Below are 6,000 nucleotides of genomic sequence, written 5' to 3'. Positions count from 1 at the left end.
AAAAACGGAGTCATGGATTGTGAAAAACAGCATGCTACTCTAAATGAGTGTGGTGTCTCCAATGCTTACCGTATTCAAAGTTGTGCATGTACAGTATCATGATACGGGCTGTTTCAAATGGTTTGTAAATCCGAGAGAAATGTGTAGGTGCTGTAACTGCTCCATTTCTGCTTATTTTTATTTTTTTTACAATTAATTCAAGACATCAACTTATGACGAAGCATAGAGGGCTAGGAAAAAGTCTGTTAAGGAAAAAGTATAATACAAAAAAAAACACATTAGGAAGCGGTGATAGCATCAAAATAGGCCTGCCCAACATGCATGCACGCACACACACACACACACACACACACACACACACACACACACACACACACACACACACACACACACACACTATCATTCCCATACCTTGTTCCACATATGGTACATGTACCTGGACATAAAAACAGATGCGTGCACAGGTGTATCCAGGTGGGTAGTTATTGTAGAAACCCCACTTTATGTATCTGCGCTGCAAGTGATGATACTATCATTTGTGACTCGTGGCAAGAAGGAGCACCCATTGATTCCCTCTCGAGGATGCAAATGAAGTGCAGTGGCAGTGGAGCCAGCCCGCTGTAAAAAGTGGGGCTTCAACAACAGCTACACTTGTTTGTGCGCGAAGGAGTGAGAGAGAGATCGAGAGAGAGAGATAAAGACAGAGATAGTAGGATGATCATTACACTTGTCTGCAGTGGTTCAGTCATGAAAGAGAGGAAGAACCAAATTACAGGCTATCACATTGTCATCAAAACATGTGGCGACCGGTGAGGAGATAGCTCATCTGCTGGCCAGGCGTGTGAGTCCGGAGGTATTGCTCTCTTTGCATTTTGGTTTTTAAAGAACTGCAAATTTTGGCTGCAGTGGAAAATACACGTTTCATTTTTAATTTTTAATTTCTTATTCTGTGTTAATTAACTTGCTCAAGCTTCGCCTTCAAACAATTGAATAGAAACACACTAACCTGATGTGAACCTGTGAAGTGATATTTCAAATTGGCAGATTTTTTTTTTATGATTACACATACAAGCTCTTGGACTGTCATCTCCAGCTGTTCAGTTTCTTTCTTTTTTTTGTTTCATGGTTTGTAAGAGTAGAAACGTGTATCTATGAATGTTAGAGGCGAGCGTCAGTCTCATATACTCATTAGGCGACTGTACATGAGGGCAATTATTTCTTATCTTTTATTGTGTTTTTTTTTTAATTGTTGTTGTTCTTTGTATCCCCACATTATGATTTGTCTGTTGATCTACTAATAGGAGCAAGTGAGCGACATGAACACACACATGTACAGAAGATATTACTGGTGGCTGACCTTAAATGAGCTCATATGCATGCTAAAACTGATTTAAGTTATTGATAAAGGGAGTGATAAGGGGAAGTTAAGAGTCCAACTAAGTAGATAGCAGGTACAGTAAAAAGGCAACTTAATCACCTGGATGGAACACCAAGTGAGAGCACCCCCCCCCCCGTCTCTCTCTCTCTCTCTCTCTCTGTAGGTTTATAGGGTGAGGCTCAGAGAGAGGAAGAGGAGTGGGATCACCCTGAGCATCTCTCTCTGCGGGCCTCACCCTTCCGCCCTCCCAAACATGTCAGAAGAAATGCTGATAGTTCATTCCACTCAGAGCACAACGCAGACCAGACATGCAGGCAAACATGTAATGAGTTAACAACACTGCTTGAGCTTAATCTCGACAGTGGTGCATGTCTCATAGCGTGCAAGCATGCTTAGTCCGCAGCACCTAAGACATGAAGAGAGCAGAGCACTTATTAAAGATAATTACAGGGTTCGAAAGATGTTGAGTTTTGCAGGTTCCTCTCATATTGCATGTTAAATTCTTTCCTCTGTGGTTATGCTGATGATTTGGTCTGCCTCCACATTGCCCCAGGTTTGGTAGTGAGCAATGTGGCTTTAAGAAACCTACCGTCCAGACCGTTTCCAATGCTACATTCCCTGGGTGCAGCCTTTTTTTTTCAATTTGGTTTTTAATGTGCTGCTGAATGCATATTATAGCATCTGGCTGAAGCTTTTGGATTTGCAGCTCTTTACTAGTTAGTAAATAGGCTGAAGACCCACTTGAATACATTGCGGCTCTCTGCCTGAAGTTATTTTTAAACGGGGGTTGAACTGCATTTTCATCTTTTGTGTTCCCCTCTGGATTTGTGCAGCATCACTAAGCCATGTTGACTCAGGCTCCCCTCCAGCGCCAATGACATGTTCAGGAAAAGCCATCTTGGAAAAATAAGACCCAGATAGCTTTCCTCATGGCACTGCTTATGCCTTTCAGCACAGTGTATTAAACACATACTGTAAATGATGGCGTTTCCTCTGCCCCTTAGGTCTATAAAAGGTTGAGGAGGACCTCTCCCTTCCTTCTTAAGGTTGGAGGGGTTTCATTTCTCAATGGGCTGAGCTTGGCACAAGGTTGGATGCTTTCCACGCTGCAGCTTGGGCTTTCAGTTGAACATAATACACTCTGGCAAGGCAAGCGCACACGCACACACACACACACACACACGCGCGCGCGCGCGCCCAGAGGAAGAGGAGAGGAGCTGTCCAGCTGGATAGAAGCTAGGCATGCTTCTGCAGGGGGGAAGGAAGCAGGTGTCATGGCAGTGAATGGTCTGCCTTGTCCCTTTAGCCTCTCCCCTGGGCCTCATTTTACCAGTCACCTCCAAAAAGAGCCATAATCAGCTTTTTCCCCTACCCCCAACCCGTTAGTAAAGAAAACACCCTTTAGAAAAACACTGCATCACCAGCTACAGTATTTCCAGCCCTAAACTCCACAACAGACATAATCCTAGATAACCCTCATGCCGTTTTAAGAGCTTTCACACAAGAGTTGGACCCAGGGGGCCTCTACTGTGTGAGAGCTGTAAATAAGAAAGGGAGCAAGGAATCGTCTTTCCATGTACCCCTTAAAATGCATGAAAAGTCATTTCCAAAAAAAAAAAAAGCTGTGTATACCTTCCCTCCTCACAGGAGTGTCTTTTCGGAAACACCCAGAGATCATTGGTTTCCGGACGAAACGTTGCTGGGGGATGGGGGGGGGGGGTTCTGTTAGGGCAGAAAAATATAATACTCCATGTCATGCCCAGCTTCTGCCATACAAAGACAGATATCTACTGTTTCCTTTTACCTCAGAATGTCATGACAGTTTTTCATCCGTTATGCCATAACTTTCTATATACCTCTATTCCTATCTCACATACAGTAAAACGCTGGCCCAGACCGAGTCTGCAGACATTTCTCCCTTCTGTTACTGCTTTTCTTTTGAAAACTGTCGCAAAACTTGACTTCGCAGAGAGGTTGTTTTCTCTGCATCTGCCCCAAATTTACTGATATAAAACGTTGTGTGCATGCGTGTGTGTGTGTGTGTCTGTGTGTGTCAGTAGAAGCAAATGTCCTAGCAGTCTGCAGATTTGGTTTGGGTCCGTAATAAGTCACTTTTGGTGGAAATTAATTCATCTCTTGTCATATGAGCAACTTCTCAGGATGCTGCTCTTCTCTCATCTCAAACTACATTTCCATTTCACGCAAACATATAAATCTAGGTTACGCTCATATTTACTGTGCATATTCAGATTCTTATTAAAATGGGGCAGACGAACTTTTTTTTTCTCATTGTAACATTATCCTCGGAAGTGCTGTATATAAAATGCAGTCATGTCATATATATAATAAGGACTGTGTGTTAGCACATTTTACTTAAGAAATCTTTATGACGTGTATATTATTTGTGAGATAGCATAATCTGAATTCAAAATCAATGCAAATGAACCTTTTTAATATCTGCATTGAAATCCAACCTCAGTTACGGCAGGTTGCACAAAAAAACAAAAAACAAAAAACAAAAAAAAAACTGATGCCAGGTTTGTTTAATGGGCTTTTGTTATCTAGGTTAAAAATGAGTAGACATATTTTGCGTAGAGGATTTTCACTTAATTTTCCAGCTTTTGCTTGAATGTTTGTTTTTCTTTTTATTGCAGCTGATGTATTTTGTTATGTAAATTGTTTCATCATCTGTATATCGCCGGGTCAGGTTTAATGATGGTGATATTACGTTATGATTTCCATGTAACAAGAAGCGCATTCCATCGTTGTCTTTTTTTTTCTTTTTTTTAAGGTTACTGTGTAATGGTCTGCACAAACTTAAACTGGTAACAGCAGGGACATTATAATCAGGAAGTTATGTAAAAGAGACACTGACTTTGCAATCTGCCTGCATGACGGAGAGTTATTTTCTTTTTATTGTGCCCTCACCACCCTTTTATGCCTCCACCTGTTTATGGCAAATCAATGCTTTTTGAAGAAGTGTTGCTGTTATGCAAGACTCGAGTATGATTATCAGGTTATAAGTATGATGTCATGTAGAACGATCTGTACAAATATAAATTCCTTTTCTGAAAATGACACAATTCTGCAGTAAATTTATGGTAAAACACGAACTTATATTACTCTCTTTTTGGTAAATGCAATATTTTTGTGTGGACAGGTGAAACTCAAATGTAGAGACATCTGGTATTTCTGCAGTTAATTTGCTTTGACCTGTCTTGCATCTAAGAAAAGGGATAGTGAACACGTCTCTGTTGGTGTTGTGTAGCACAGCCGTCGTTTGTAGCAAAACATGATGTACAGCGTCGACAGGCCCCTATAATGAATGCCTATTCCAAAGGTTTTATAGCTACTTCATTGATGCATGTACACTGCTTAGGATCAAACCAATATACCTTTGTATATTATGTATTTATTGTTTTTTTTATTTTGTATTATGATTTTTACTGTGATTCTTTTGATTTCCTAAGTTATAGATGTATCAGCTGTCCTTTGTCATTTGTTTGCTTCATTTTATTCTTTTATACTTTTTAGTACTGCTTTCAATGGGTATTCTCATCTTACATGGGCTATCCTGATGGAAAATGAACAAGCAGTGTGTTCACATGCACTATAGTGTTGAGATATTAGTCAGGATACCTCGGTATTCTGTTAGAGAATTGGGGCACCACAACTTCATATTGCTTTTGATGTAATCACGATGAACCTGAACAAGATGGAAAGAGTATGCTGATACTGACCAGAAAATTGCGGTATTTAAACATCTTCTACTGTTTAGTATGGGGTTTTCTGGATTGCGTCAGGATATTCTGTGATTTCATCCATACAGAAACGTAACGACAGAGTCATGGATGTACACAGTATATAACCATCTTGGGTTAAATATGACCTTTACTGCAGTCCAATATGACTTTGGAATACTATTGTGTATGTAAACACAGATGCAGATTTCATATTCAGTACTTGTTCCCCTGCCATGAAACACTCACAGTCATGGTCCATGACCTTTAATCGAGGCACAAATGGGTGGGCTCACTTAGTGTGTGTCTTTCAAGCAAATGTCATGTTTCATGTGTCATGCTCATGAAGAGACAGCAACAACATCTGTTAACATTTTTTTGTGTAATCTGCTATCAATGATTACATCTGAAAATGGTGTATAACAGAACACTGGTTTTGTCCCACTGAGATCTGGAGTCCATGCCAGGCTGCAGGTTATGTATTAACAAGTTGGGTACTGGGTGTCCGGGTAGCATAGCGGTCTACTCCGTTGCCTACCAACACAGAGATCACCAGATTGAATCCCCATGTTACCTTCGGCTTGGTCAGGTGTCCCTACAGACACAATTGGCCGTGTCAGCAGGTGGGAAGCTGAATGTGGGTATGTGTCCTGGTCGCTGCACTAGCATCTCCTCTGGTCGGTTGGGGCACATGTTCGGGGGGGAACTAGGGGAAATAGTGTGATCCTCCCACGCACTACATCCCTCTGGCGAAACTCCTCACTGTCAGGTGAAAAGAAGCAGCTGACGATCCCATATGTATTGGAGGAGGCATGTGGTAGTCTGCAGCCCTCCTCGGCCCGGCAGAGGCGATGGAGCAGCAACCGGGACAGCTTGGAAAAT

The sequence above is a fragment of the Lampris incognitus genome, chromosome 4, assembly GCF_029633865.1.
Source record: "Lampris incognitus isolate fLamInc1 chromosome 4, fLamInc1.hap2, whole genome shotgun sequence".
Classification (NCBI taxonomy): domain Eukaryota; kingdom Metazoa; phylum Chordata; class Actinopteri; order Lampriformes; family Lampridae; genus Lampris; species Lampris incognitus.
Note: the sequence above shows the minus strand (reverse complement) of the source record.